This window comes from Camelus bactrianus, chromosome 7, assembly GCF_048773025.1.
Source record: "Camelus bactrianus isolate YW-2024 breed Bactrian camel chromosome 7, ASM4877302v1, whole genome shotgun sequence".
In the NCBI taxonomy this organism is placed as follows: Eukaryota; Metazoa; Chordata; class Mammalia; order Artiodactyla; family Camelidae; genus Camelus; species Camelus bactrianus.
Window position 1 is genome coordinate 55437568 of NC_133545.1, and position 14790 is coordinate 55452357.

The following is a 14790-nucleotide window of genomic DNA, read 5'->3' on the forward strand; positions in this document are numbered from 1 at the left end:
GGGGATTTTCCACAAGATTCTTTGCCTGAACCATAGGAATAACCTTGGACTTTTACAATTGATTTTTGTTCAGTAAAATATCCCACCTTGATGTTAGCCTTGACGTAAGATTCCTACATTGTTTCCACGAACGCTGCTGCTGTTTAAGGGAGATCCCCCTTATTCTTCAGCAATCCCTGAGTCACACTTAGGAAACACAGAACTCACCCAGAAGTTGTGTAAAACCTTCTCAAAGATCATCTCTAAGGTTCCTTCCAGCTCTGGAGTCCTTTGACTCTGCCCGTCAGAACAGCACGAGCACCACGCCCCAGGGTCCCATGGATGACAGTTGATGCTGTTTACAGCATATGCAGAGACATTCTGGTGCCCCCTCGGGGGGCCCTGGAACATCTGGTAACCGTCATAATTCCTTCCATCCTACTCTCTTCTAGCAAGCAGAATTGTTTCCTCCTGTGACTCAGTCACTGTTCAGCAGAGAAAGATACTCTCTGGAGTAAGAGACTGACAGACAGTGCTAGTACTGAGAAATGAGCCTTTCGATGTTGAAATGTCCCGTTTCATCTTTGTCTAGAGTCCAGGGTAGCCATGGCAGATAGCATCACGTAAAATCCGAGCCAGCACTTGAGGTTGGAAGGTGAAGAAGGGGGTTGTTGCTCCAGATGTTTTATGATGAATGTTATGTATCCTGCTTTTTTCTCTGTAGATAAAATTAGCTATGATACATTCAGTTCTACTCTAAAGGGAAAGGACAGGAGATTGACAACTAGGAAAAAGAAAGCAAATGAAATGCATTCCGTTGTGCTTATATACTCACTTCAAATCCTAATTTGTATCGAATGGCACTCTGTATTACCCTCTGAGTTGCTGTAAAAATAGTGAAGCTCATATTTATTTTAGCATCATTAGTAACTCCCATAATGATACTGCTTCTTGATTCTTTTTCCTCAATTTAAATATTTTTTCTTATCCTCCTATAGATCTAGGGAGGAACTGGGATCGCAGGTATTACAGTAAGTATATTTGAGTGGGCTAGGATGAAAAAAACCTCAAAGATGAAAAGTTAATTGTGCATGGAACTTCTGCTTAAATATTGTAAAATGAAAAATCAGGTTTCACTTAATGTAATGGTCTTCCTGGGTGTTTGTGCAAATTGAGTATGTAAAATGCTGGAGGAGATGGCTATTTTTAAAAAAAAATCAGTGGTTAATTTTAATTTTCTCTGGTAAAAAAATATTTTGTTGGACAAACAGTCACCTCCTACATTGTCTTATTAACACTAAAGAGGAGCAGAAGAATGAGCTGGTTATGTCTAGTTATATTGGAAAGTAACGAATGTTATAACCTAAAAGTCAGATTGATAACTCACAATATATGTAAGCTGGTTTCACTTTGTCCTCCTCACAAACAGAAGTGTATCGTTGATACTCAGTTTGTCATTATTGTTCTTTATCAGGACATCTCCATTGTTACATTTTACTTCCTGACATGTATCAGTTGTAGTACAGCTCAGTATTTCAACTTAGCCCAACTATAAGGGTGTATGAAATCAGGAAGAAAATTTATTATTATAAATCCTAGAGGTTGTTCCTATCTACGTGTAACTGAAACATAACTGTGCTGGGTAGAATCAGTGCAAAAGCTAGAGACCTATAAATACTACTCCAGTGTATCACGTGGTCACCTGGTGAGTGTTTAGCAGCTGCACCAAATGTCGTTTTGTAATTAAATCAAGCCCAGGGAATTAAAGTTGATTAGTTGTACAGACTCTACCTCTAGGCCTGGCTGTGGCCGTAGATTTTGTTTTATAATTAAATTAAAGCTCAACTAGGGAAATGAAGAATTAGAACCTTTGAGTCTAGCAAATAATAAAAGGACTTTTTTCTCCCACTTTTCTCACAAATTTCACAACTTTGTTAATGACCTCAAAGCGTTTAAAATCTCTGTTGTCCTCCTGATGTGTCCTTTGTCCAGGCTCCCAGAGATCATTAGGACTTGTTGCTGATGTTACTGTTCATTTTTCCAGTTGCCTTCTAAGGAGCAGGGCTGGGGAAGGGTTTTAAGAGGACCCAGGAGTTTTATGTAGATTCTCTGACAGACCGAGGGGTGTAACAAAAATGAAAGATGAATGAGAACTCAGAAGACAATTAGACTCTCCAGAAAGAGAGAAACATTTTATGTGTAACAGAAAAAATATTTTAAAGATCATCAGGAAAGCAGTCTCAGATGTCTGAGCACAAGTAGAGGAACTGCTCTGAAAGTCTGGCGGTGATGCGGTGGTGGGGGAGCATGTGGAATCTTAGAGGATGTTGAACCTATGAGAAAACCCAAAATCTGCCTTCTTTCAGTTTTTGCAATTTTGTGTGTGTTTTATTTAGAAGCATAAATTTGGTGAGGTAAGAGTGTTTTGTTTCCCAAATTGGTTGGTTAGAGACAGAAGGTGGCAAGGCTATTAGACTAAAAGTCAAAAAATAATCTGCTGTCTTACTGATTACTTGAAGATACTGTGAACCAAATATTGTTTCCATATTTCCCTCCCCTCTGTTAAAAAAAGATAAGTGATACCACCCGTATTTCATTTCCACGTGTTCTATTTCAGATATCAGAGGATTGACACCTTTCTGTGTAACAAAACCACACTTTGTTATTTCATTTTTTGTGTTACATTGTAAAGCAGTAAACCTCAGCAGTTTCAAAATACCTGTCACTCCAGTGCTACCTGTCTTACGTTTCTCCACATTAGTAAAAGTTAACATGGGACCAATGACATTGACATGCATCAGTCACATTCATACTGGACAGATTTTTATGAAACAAAAAAATAATATTTCTGTAGAAGTGAATCAATACCACAATTCCTTATTACACAGCTCAAGTACAGTAGAAAGAGGAGTGTTGGGCCAGGGCCCTTCAAGTGTGTTAAGACGTTCTTGAAGCTCAACTCCTTCCTCTTCCATTGGGTAAAGCATGTTGAAAGTCAAATAAATGGGAGTGCCGTGATTATTTTGGATAACCTTAAATTACTTTATTTATTTTTTTAATTTTTTAAAAATGTATTTATTAAAAGTGACTTACTCAAAATATCATTAACAACAAATGTTTTACATACACCTAAAACCTGATTGTAACACACCACTGTGTCATGCCACAGTGTTTACAGACTATCAGATTATTAAGAATATCCGCCAATGAATTTTTCGTGTATAAATAGGAGGGCTGTGTCAGTAACGTTAGATATTTATAAGTCGTATATAGATGGATGTAAGATATGTGGACATATGTATGTATTCATGATATGCAAGTATTTGTTCAGTTTACCCTGTGAGATGCTGGACCTGCTTTCACAGAGTGTGCTAGACCCCGCAGTGTCAGGCGTGTGCACTATAAAGTCAGGTTCCTCTCTTATCTGCAAATCCATTGAATTACAATCTATGGGGGCAAGTCCCAGGAAGCTGTGTTTTTTATGAAGCTTTCTGGATAATCCTGATGCACAGTCAAGTTTGTGAACCACTGAATTAAAATGAGAAAGGATTGTTTTGGAGGAACCTAAGACCTGACCCTGTTACCCAAAGACTCCTAGCACCAAAGCAAACTGGCTGGACTAGGCTAATGCTGAAAAAGACCTTATGATTAAGACCATGTTGAGATTAGTACTGGAGTAAGCCTTTAAAGTAAGTTTTTCTGCCTCTTTTTGGAACCTTTTCTGCATATCATCAGAAGAGCCAACCCCGAAGGCCGTGGTTTTAGAAGTAAAGGAGCTGGGATTTTATACTCTCACATCAGTCAACTACTGGCCCACAGCTGCTGGCTGGAAGGTGGTTCCCAGAAACTTCCAGCTTTCTATGTTGGCCAGACCACCCTAGTGCCTAGGGTCATTCAGCTGAAGGTCACAAACAAGATAGTAGCAACAGAATCTGACAGACAGGTGCAAAGATCCAGTAATAGGGATCCCGAGGGATTCCAGCTGCACAACAACACTGTCCAGTAGGAGATCCAAATACAGTGGGAAGGAGAACAAATGTTGCATATACGAAAACAAACCTAAAACCTGATCATAGTGTCTTCTACACTACAGAGGAATTCCCATGAGGATACAGTTGCCAGTTTCAGGAAATGCTTTGATGGGACATTTTGGTTAGCATATCTGCAGTACCCTCTACATTGCCTGAAAATAAGAGAAGAGCTGAGTTCTGCAAAGTAAAATAAGAGAATTTTTAAGTTACCTCTGGTAGCATGGGGAGAGAAGTAAGAAGTTTGGGAATGATAAAAGAAGATGTCAGAAAGGTCTAGGAGAAGAAGTGAGAGTAAGGAAGAAAGGGAGAAAGTTTGACGAGGGTCACAGATAATTAGAAATACCCTTTGGTATGTAATCGGTGATTTGGTCTTCAGGTTTGGTCGGGAGAGTACCATTTTCTTGAGGTCATTAATAGCACTCCTCTTTGTCCTCAAAAGTGTCCTGGTTTGACTAACAAGTAGTATGATCACCCGAGAAATGACTGATAAATTGTGAGGGCTCAAAAGTCTGGAAACACCCAAGCAGCAGACATTGAGATTATTTACTACTTGAAAATGTTAGAATAACTTAAAATTGAAAAACGCAGTCATAAATATTTTTGCTTTTTTCCATCAAGGGAATGCCTTTTGTGCCATATTTTTTTCATAATTATTTATCAGTGATGGACAAAAACATCATAACACACAAAGAGGAGTGATGAAAACTTAAGTTAAAATTTGTGTAAGTTTAGAAGGGAAACTCACCTAAATAGGATTTGTTTCTAAAATTTTGGCAAGAACTCGAGTTCAGATCAATTGAAATATCTATAAAACTAGTTGAGAACACAATTTCAGAAGCATGATCACTTTTTGGAACTGGAATCTACTTCTTAACATAAATTACAAAGCCATTACATGGAAAAGCTGATCTTTTAAATGCAAGAATACATCCTACAACTGAATTGTTTTTCCATAATTTAAGCAATAAATCAACAGGGGAGTTTCCTTCCTGTAGAATGCCATGTCACTTAGTGTGTTTGGAATTTAATTAGGTTGGATATTATACTTAAAACTAAGGTCTCTTACTTTATAATTAGGATCATCTAACGCTGTTGGTAGGAGTTCGTTTCCTATAATTGGGTTGAGATTCTCTATTCAATTTGTTGTAAAGATGAAAGTCATTATAGCCTTTAAGAAAATTTAAGACAATAGGTTATTCTTCAGTGTTGGTTTGTAGTAATCACAGTGTTATTTTGGCCTTAAAAAATCTGGCATCAAATTCCCTTATCTGTCTGTCCTTTGTGTTTTGTATGTGTGTGTGTGAATTATAATATATTTTTGATATATTGCTAATAAAAGTTATTTGGGAGGGTGGGTATAGCTCAGTGGTAGAGTGCATGCATGAGGTCCTGGGTTCAATCCCCAGTACCTCCATTTAAAAAAATTTTTAAGTTTTTTTTTTTTAATTAATTTTCTACTTGTAAGGAAGTCATCAAGATTGAGCCAGTGTTTTTGTTTTTGTTTTTGTTTTTTTCCCATAGTGATGTCTTAGCAAAGAGTAGGGTTTTATGAGGAATTTTCTTCTTTAAAGTAGGGTAGGTGTAGCAGAAACCTCAGATGAAAGTTAAGTGAACAGTAGTTTGCTTACCACTTGAAGAGATGATACAAATTTCCCTCTAAGTGTCAGCTACCACTTCAAATGGCAGATGCAAGAGAAAACAGCCTTTGACTTTGCGTAGGTGGTCAAGTGCTTAACACCATCCAGGGCAACCAGCTTTCTCATAGCTGGGTCAGTAAAGGCCAGCATGATTGAAGGCATATCTTTCAGTCAGATTAGGCAGTTTATTAAACCTAACAGATGAATCTCACTCCCTACATTTTCCTTCCTTGTTTGCTTCTATGGCTTTGCTTCTCTTATCTCCTCTGCCAGATTTTTTCTTCTCTTGATTTCAATTCTATATTCCTCTGATTTCCTTCCTACCTCTCAGGCTGTGTGTCATTTAACTACTGCTGGGGAACAAAATTCACTGGCTGAAAACGAAACCAATTGTGATTTCCCATGATTCTGGGGAGCTTCTGTTCAGGTTTTACCTGGGCTCCCCCCTGGAGGCTTGGCTATGCCTGGAGGAAGATCCGAGGTGGCCTCCTGACATATTTGCAGTTGGTGCTCACTGCCTGCTAAGGGGCCTTGGTCCTCCTTTATGGAGGCTCTCACCCGCTGTTGAGCAAACCAGCTAAACCAGCTTCCTTCCGTGGTGGTTCTAGGGCACTGCTTTAACAAAGGACCAAAACAGAAGCTGACAGACCTCTTGAACTTGCACAATGTGACTTCTGCCACGTTCTTTTTTTTTTTTTTTTGAAGCTACCACAATTTACTTATTTTTTTAATTAAAGTATAGACAGTTTAGAATGGTGTAGAGCATGTTTCAGTCATATATATATTCAGTTTCATATTCATTATAGGTTACTACAAGATACTGAATATAGTTCCCTATGCTATCCAGAAGAAACTTGTTTATTGCCATATTCTTTTCATTAGAGGAAGTCACGATGACAACTCAGATTTAATGGGTAGAGAAATATGCTCTGCCTCTTGATGAGGACATTTCAAAGAATTATGTCAAAGGAATTAATTTACTTCAGTCTACCCTCTGGCCACAATTGTTGTCACTCCTCCCACATGCAAAGTACATCCCATTTTCACCGAAAACCACCAAAATTCCCATGCAATTATGTCATCAGGCTTAAAGTTCACTATCTCATGATCTGCATCTAGTTCAAATACAGGTGAGGCATCTTGGCTACAACTACTGGGATGTGGCTACTCTTTTTTTTTCTCCCCCATATATTTGCTTTGAGCTCTTATTTTCAGAGAAGCTGTTTTTTCCTTTGAGGCAACTTGTCAGAAATTCTCTCCTGTGCATTTGAAAGTCATTTAGTGCTAATCCTTTAATTACAGATTTTTTGAGGGGGAAAAGAAAATAAATCATACAATATGAAAATATATAACCACCTTATTATAGGCAAATAAATATGACAGTCTCATTTGATCAAATTAAAGTTACACAACTTGACACCTTAAACAGTAATGTATTTTGTATCTACCACATAATACCACACACACAGCAACAACAAAAATTTATTTCAGATGATAGGATTAAAATGTTTATTAAAATTTTTTTTAATGTGTAAGTGCTTTTGTCCCTAACTTGTATATTGTCATTTCTTTGTTTTTGAAAAAAGTGGTTTATTGTAGTGCTTAAATTTTCTTCATGTTAATTAAATCCCATATTCAGAAGCCTTTTCTGTGAGGTTTGAAAGAGCTTTTGATTATTGGGGTTTTTTTCCTTGAAAATAATCCAGTCCTGCAGAATCTTTCAGTTTAGGTGAATATCTGAAGAATTATTTAAGGTGTCAAGACATGGAAAATATTACCCTCACATTGAAAGATCTTTTAATTTATAGCTACAATAAAAATTTGAATCATTTAGGTAATTCTCAAAAAAAAAAAAAAGGAACTCTTCAGTCCTTCACTTAAGGTACCCATTCTTTTAAGATCTTATTCTATACTAGTATCATGCTTTTCACAAAGTGATTTCAGAAAAGTGGTTTTCTTTAAGATAATGACTTCATATAATTATTGTTTCATGTTACTTGTCACAAAGAGCCTGATTTCAGTTTGAAATTGGAATTTTGGATTTCTAGGATGTGGCTACTCTTGAATCAGAGGACTGTGAACTAAAAAGACAAGATCCCTTCTACTAATTCTCTCCACACATACAACATACAATAATGTATGGGGACCAGAAAATCAGAATAGACTCTCCCACTCAAAAATGAGAAAAACAGTAAGTGTTCAGCAGTCTTTGGTCTACGTCCGTCCTGAAGCCCTGCCTCTCCGCCCTATTCCAGGGGCAGGGGAAATTCCTTGATCTAAGACTGTTTTTGTTCTCTGAGAGTGGTTCCCTGGTCCATTTTTCTTCTTGGCTCTTTGTTCTTCGCCCTGGGCTCTTGGATTTTCTGTAAGACTTCTTGCCTTTTCCATGAGAAATGGCTCATATTTGTAGCTGAGGAACTTTTCTCATTCTGCCTTCGCTCATGTAAATCAGAGAACTCAGAGGCCTTTTATTCATTTTGAAATGTCTCAATTTCTCTAAGACCAAGCTGACAGTATTTTTTTTTTTTAATCAGTATAGCACTCTTAAAATGTTTTGGGTTTCTTACGAATCTCATTGGAGGTCACTCCATGACCTCAAAGCCATATCCGTAATTTGTGTGATTTTGTGTTTTAAACAAGCCTTTTTACTTGGGCCAGGTTCGAGGACTGCTGTGCAAAATGCCTTTAAGATTCTCAGAAGCCCTTTCGTCTAGTTGAGAGAATCTTCTACATACCTCTTAAGTATTCCTGAAGTCTTATCAAAGGATTTGTAGCTACAGCCTTGAATCACTTTTTACCTTAGACCATTTATTACTCTGAAAATCTTTCGCCACATAACTAGGGATGAGAAACAATTTTATCTTCCATTTCAGCACACCACGGCATCCTCTTAATTCCTATTGCACACTGAATTGTTCCTTCTTTAGTTTCCTTCTCTTCCTATAACGTATCATTCTCAGGAGGAAGACATTAAATCAACTCTTTTAACATTTGTTCCTGGAAGTATCTTGTCTAAACTCACTGGTTCATTAGATACATCTTCTGTCATGCAAGTTCTGCCAACTTTTCCATCAGTGCATAACATGAGACTCTCTCCATCCTCCACTAACAATCTTCTCACCTACTTTTAGGCCTTTACCTACGCCAGGTCTCAAAGCCTCAAAGGTCTCATTTTAGGTTTTTGTGAGAGAAGCACCCCGCTTCTAGGTACCAAGTTCTATACCAGATATGTATGCTGTATAACAAAGCACCCTGAACTTAATCTTTTTGTTTTTTTTTTAATTTCTCAATTCTGTTGGTTGGCTAGGCAGTCCTCTGTTGGTTCCTCCTGGAATCGCTGTGCAGCTGCATTCAGCTGGAGGGTTGGCATAGATGCTGTCCAAGTTGGTCTCACTGACATCAGTGAAGGTATTTGGTTTTTCCTCTGTGTGTCATCTCCTAGCCCAGTAGACTAGACTGGCTTATTTTCAAGGTGATCACAGGGCAGTGTTCCAAAACAGATGAAAGATCTCGTAATGCCTGAGTTCTAGAACAATCATAAGGTTACTTCTACTATATTATTTGGATCAAAGCCAGTCATAGGACCAGCTAGATGCAAGGGACAGTGGACTCTGTTATACCTTTGTATGGGAGGTACTTGTCAGAATTTGTAGACATGTTTAATCTCCCATAGGCTACTTCCTCTGTTTCCTGGGTACCATATTCTTTCTTAGCGTCTTTCTTAAATGTTAACACTATCTTTCAACCTTCTGCTATTGAGCTCTACCTGGAAGCTCCAGCTGAATCTTACTGGCATTTCACAGTCATTATGTACCCAAGTCAAACTCATCATCTTTCCTCCAAAACTGGTTTCTCCTCCAGTTTTCCTAGCCTTGTTCATAGCACCATAGTTTGCTTCATCCTGTTGACAGAGTGACAGTTGTGAAGAGACATAAAGGAGGTAGAGAAGTCAGCCCCTTGAGAATCTAGGAAGATAATATTCTAGGCAGAAGGAACACCAAATGCAAGACCCAGAGGTAGGAACTTCTTTGAATCTGAGGAACAACACAGTGACCATTTTGGTTGGAGTAGACCAAATTAGGGGCAGAGTAATCAGGAATGAGGTGAGAGAGGTTGTGGAGAAGTGAGAACTTACCGGGGCTCTGGCTTTCGCTCTAAGATGGGGATCTCCTGGAGGACTGGAGCAGACTAGTAACCAGGACTGGCTTAGATTTTTAAAGAATCATTCGTGTTGCTTTGTTGAGAATGAACTTTGAAGGAGGATAAGAAGCGGTGAAGAGGCTATTGCAGGAATTCAGGTGAGAAGTGCTAGTAAGGCTTAGATAAGGGTTGCAACAATGGAAGGGGCAGTGCTAGTTTTAAAGTATTAAACCTGTTGTCTGGGAAGAACTGAGGCAGTTACTAGAGGTAGTGGGATCCCAGGGTCAGATTTTCCCGAGCTGGGGGTCACAGGTCTCCCACCATACATCCTCTTTAGATGGCGTAATTTAGCTGCTTTAAATCTCTTGCTGGCTTCCTGTTGCCTTCTGCGTAAAGTTCAGAGCTCTTTGGGAATCAAAGAATTTCTCCCCTGATTCCATCCTGCCCTTTTACCAGCCATCTTTTCTGTCCTTTTATTTACTGCATCATTGTACATTTATAGAATTTGGTTGTTTCCACTTTACTGTTACCCATTATTCCCTCTATACTGTTAGTTACTGTGGGGTGAGGATCATGTCTTATTTATTTTTATATACCTATTTCCTAGCACTGTGCTCCACAAAACAGATGGTCAGTAAATCTCTGATTCATCACTAATTTCTTGCTTTCTTTTTATTCCTAAACATCACGTCTTTTCAGGAAATGGCTCTCAATTTCTCCTTAAGTAAACTTTTGTAATTGCTCTCATTGCAAATTCAGACTTTGCCTACCAGATGTCAGATAAAGCATAACACCAAATTGCACACTCTATTACCGTTTCAATATGCCTTCAAATTCCGTTACTCCCAAACCCCACTACGCCAGAGCAAAACAGCCACTGCATTTGCATGAAGGGAAAAAATAAACAGAATGTTCATAAAAACCTGTCATCTGAAGGATTCTTCTCACAGCATTTTATCCTTAGTCTGTTATTTGCTGAGATTCAGTTTTCTGGAACCTAGTTATTGAAGCACTGAGCATGGATCCCAGTGCTAACTTTACTACTTTCTTTGGCAAGTTACTTAAATCTTGTGGACTAAATTTCCTCATCTGTGAAATAAGGACAGTATAGTTACCTACTTATAATACTGTTGTGGAGTATAAGTGAGTTGATATATATTAAGGGCTAAGAATTGTGCCTGACACATAATAAATACTGTTTAAGTATTTGTTGTTACTGTCACTCATCTGAGATGAGTTCAGTAGTGTCCTATGTCTGCAAGTCTGTTTCTGTTTGGTAGATGAGTTCATTAGTATCTTCTTTTTTCTTTGCTTTGCAATTTTTTTTTTTTTTTTTTAGATTCTACATATGAGTGGTATCATGTGGTATTTTTCTTTCTCTTTCTGGCTTACTTCACTTACAGTGAGAATCTCCAGGTCCATCCATGTTGCTGCCAATGGCATTATTTTATTCTATTTATCACTGAGTAGTATTCCATTGTATAAACATACCACAAGTTCTTTAGCTAGTTAACTGCTGACGGACATTTAGATTGCTTCCATGTCTTGGCTACTGTATATAGTGCTGCTATGAACATTGGGGTGCATGTATATTTTCAGGTTAGAGTTTCCTTTGGATATATGCCCAGGAGTGGGATTGCTGGATCATATGGTAAGTCTATTTTCAGTTTTTTGAGGAATCTCCATACTGTTTTCCATAATGGCTGCACCAAACTACATTCCCACCAGCAGAGCAGGAGGGTTCCCTTTTCTCCACACCCTCTCTAGCATTAATCATTTGTGGACTTTTTAATGATGGCCATTCTGACTGGTATAAGGTGATAGCTCATCGTAGTCTTGTTTTGCATTTCTGTGATGATTAGAGATACTGAGCACTTTTTCCTGTGCCTATTGGCCATTTGTATGTCTTCATTGGAGAATTGCTTGTTTAGGTCTTCTGCTCATTTTTGGATTGGGTGGATTCATTTTTTTCTTATTAAGTTATATGAGTTGTTTAAATATTCCTGCAATTAAGCCTTTGTCAGTGGCATCATTTGCAAATATTTTCTCCCATTGTGTTGGTTCTTTTTGTTTTGCTTATGGTTTCCTTTGCTGTGCAAAAGCTTGTAAGTTTAATTAGGTCCCATTTGTTTATTTTTGCTTTTATTTCTATTGCCTGGGTAGACTGCCCTAGGAGAACATTGCTAAGATTTATGTCAGAGAATGTTTTACCTATGTTTTCTTCTAAGAGGTTTATAGTGTCTTGTCTTATATTTAAGTCTTTAAGCCATTTTGAGTTTCTTTCTGTGTTTTTTATTTGTTCTAAAAATTCCCTGATGATGTAGCTATATGGATGTCTCATAATTATTGGGGAAATCCATACTCAAACTTTACACACCTCTGACATCTATATAAAAGTGTAAAAGATTGATATGTTATAATATTGGTGAAAGCTGTAATTTTTAAATACCATATTTTGTGTTCCAGGAATACTTGAAAAAAAATTACAGCATAATTTTATTAATTCTGTTACTTAGAAGTAGCAGATTGTTTAAGCTTTGTACTCCTGGAATTGATCTATGACATTAACATGATTAAAATGTTGTTTGTTACTATGTTTTTAATTTTAAAAATAGATTTTCTTACATTTTCAGTTTGATGTGAAGAATATTATATATTTTATGGTACTTTGATACATTCATTTATAATGCAGTTTCATAGCAGGATGGGTTTAAATTAAATAACTTTACGCTGTTTAGATGGACTGTACTCAGGCATGGTCTACTGATTACATTGGGGAGAAAACAACAAACCAGAATTGCATCTGAGTCATAAAAGAATCCCTTACCTTTTTTCAGAGAGTCGTATCTTCTCCTTCTAATTTGATAAAAGCATTTCAAAATGGATTTACTGAAAGCTTAAAGTGTAGCTTGGTCAATAGAAAGATTAATATTAAATGTGAAAAACATGATGATGTGCATGAAAAATGTACTTTTCATCCCCAGAAAATGGAAGTGTTTATCTCCTGTTAAAATTAAGAAAGGCAAGACTAGGTCCCTGCTGTTTCTTTTTAAATAATCATTTAGCTAAATTTAAGGGGAAATTTTCTTTTGAACTTTCCTTTGACAAGATTGTATTTCATGTGGAGGTGGGGGTATGCATTGACCATACACTCTGATTAAACATATCTTGATTTCTTAACGTCTTTACTCTTTCTCAAAGAAGAATGGCAGTACTTCTTTTGAAGTAGAGTGGTGCCCATTATTTTAATTTGACTGCCTACGTACATAAGGGAAGGCAAATAGAGTTCTGGGGCCATTCAGGGCACCGTGGCGCAGACTGTATGGAGCCATGTTTCTGCCTGGCTACGCATATAAAACATATAAAGATGGAAGACATTTTTATAACCAAATCACCCCTCTAGTCATCTAAAATAATTCATCTATCTTGTGATGTTTCCACATCCGTAAAAAGATTATTATTCTGAAACAAATTAGTTTCAACTCAAGGTTTACTGAAACACTCAAAAGTGTTACTCTAAATGAGTGGGGTTCATGCTTTTTGCAAAAAAACAGTTGAAGCCTTAAACCTGCTCCAGCTGAAGCAGTTGAGAAGACTGTGAGCTATGCTCTGTTAGGAGTGAGTCACGTGGCACCAGTGTCAGAGTCCTGTGCCATCCTGGGATGATGTGCAGCAAGACTGCCGTTCATCTAGAATAGAGGGTACAAGGAGCCCACTGGAGTTCTTCTTAGTCCTTTGTTAGGGCTAGATTCTAAACACCACCCCAGAACCAGGAGCTAATTCGTCCAAGAAAAAAATGCAGATGGTTACCAAACATGTGAGAACAGTGTAACAACAAAATACAAACTGGCGAGACAACATCTCGTCTATGTTTATAGTACAGTCAATAAGAGGAGCACCCAGTGCTGTGAAATAGAAACTCTTACACAAAAGAGGAGTAACTGCGAATTATTATGATCTTTAGAATGTAAACACTATGATTATAAACCTCAAATGTGCTCATCTGTTACCACCTCTAGTAATCTATTCTAAGGAATAATACTAAAAATAGGGATCGTTACAGAAAAAAAATTGTCTACAGCATATGCTAAAAGGAATAAGAATGTCATAGCCAATAAAGACGACCTAGAGGGACTGCAAGAGAGTACAGAATAATGAGAATGCCTTTGTGTAGGTGGAGCTGTTAGTTCCAATAATTACCATGAGGGAGGGCTGTACCTTACATTCTGGTCTGTTGGTCTCCCTGTTTCTCACTCCCGCCTTTTCTGTTCTCGCAGCGGGACTCAGCTACTTTTCCATAGTTTGACCATTTTACTGTTTAGTTAATTGGTTCTTCCTTCTCTTTTCTAAACTTTAAAATATACATGGATTAGTCATTTTTCTGTTTTAAATTTGCTTTTTTTTGGGTAATTTTTTGACTGGTCTTATGCAAATCTTAAATGAATTTAGGAAAAACTGACACCTTTATTGTGTATAACCTCTCCATCTAGATGCTTGGTGTCTTCCTCCAGTACTTGGCAAGTTTTCCTTTGTTTTTCTTAGTATAGACTTGAGAATTGTCTTATGTGGAAGAAAGATACCCTCAGGGAAAGAGATGGGGTGAGATGATTGTTGCCATTACTCTCACTGTACAGTGTCTGTCTCTCATTTAGTAATCATTTTCTAAAAGCAAAAGTCAACGTATTAATGTAAAGACTTAAGCCATATTTTTAGAGGGATCAGAAAGCTAGATTTTTTACTTACGACTGTTTCTAAGTAGTTTTTGTATAATGCATTGAACTTTGTGAACCTTCCATTCACTGAAGTGCAAAATCAACACAGAACTGAAATAATGTGGAGTATATCTAAGGTCTTAAGACAGTGTCTTTTATATTAAAATTTGTGTTACTATTAATAAAGCCCCATTCCTCTGTAACCTTTCTTTGTAGTTTGGACAAAGAGAGTTGATTTGAGTTTGTCGACCATAATAATCCTTTTATTTCTTTGGCATTCATATTCTACAG

At 37.4% G+C, this 14790-nt stretch overlaps 1 protein-coding gene across 7 annotated transcripts in view; it reads left to right on the plus strand.

The window, feature by feature from the left end:
* Nucleotides 1–14790, plus strand: part of THSD7A (thrombospondin type 1 domain containing 7A) — a 557221-nt gene that overhangs the window by 417820 nt on the left and 124611 nt on the right. The window lies entirely within an intron of this gene.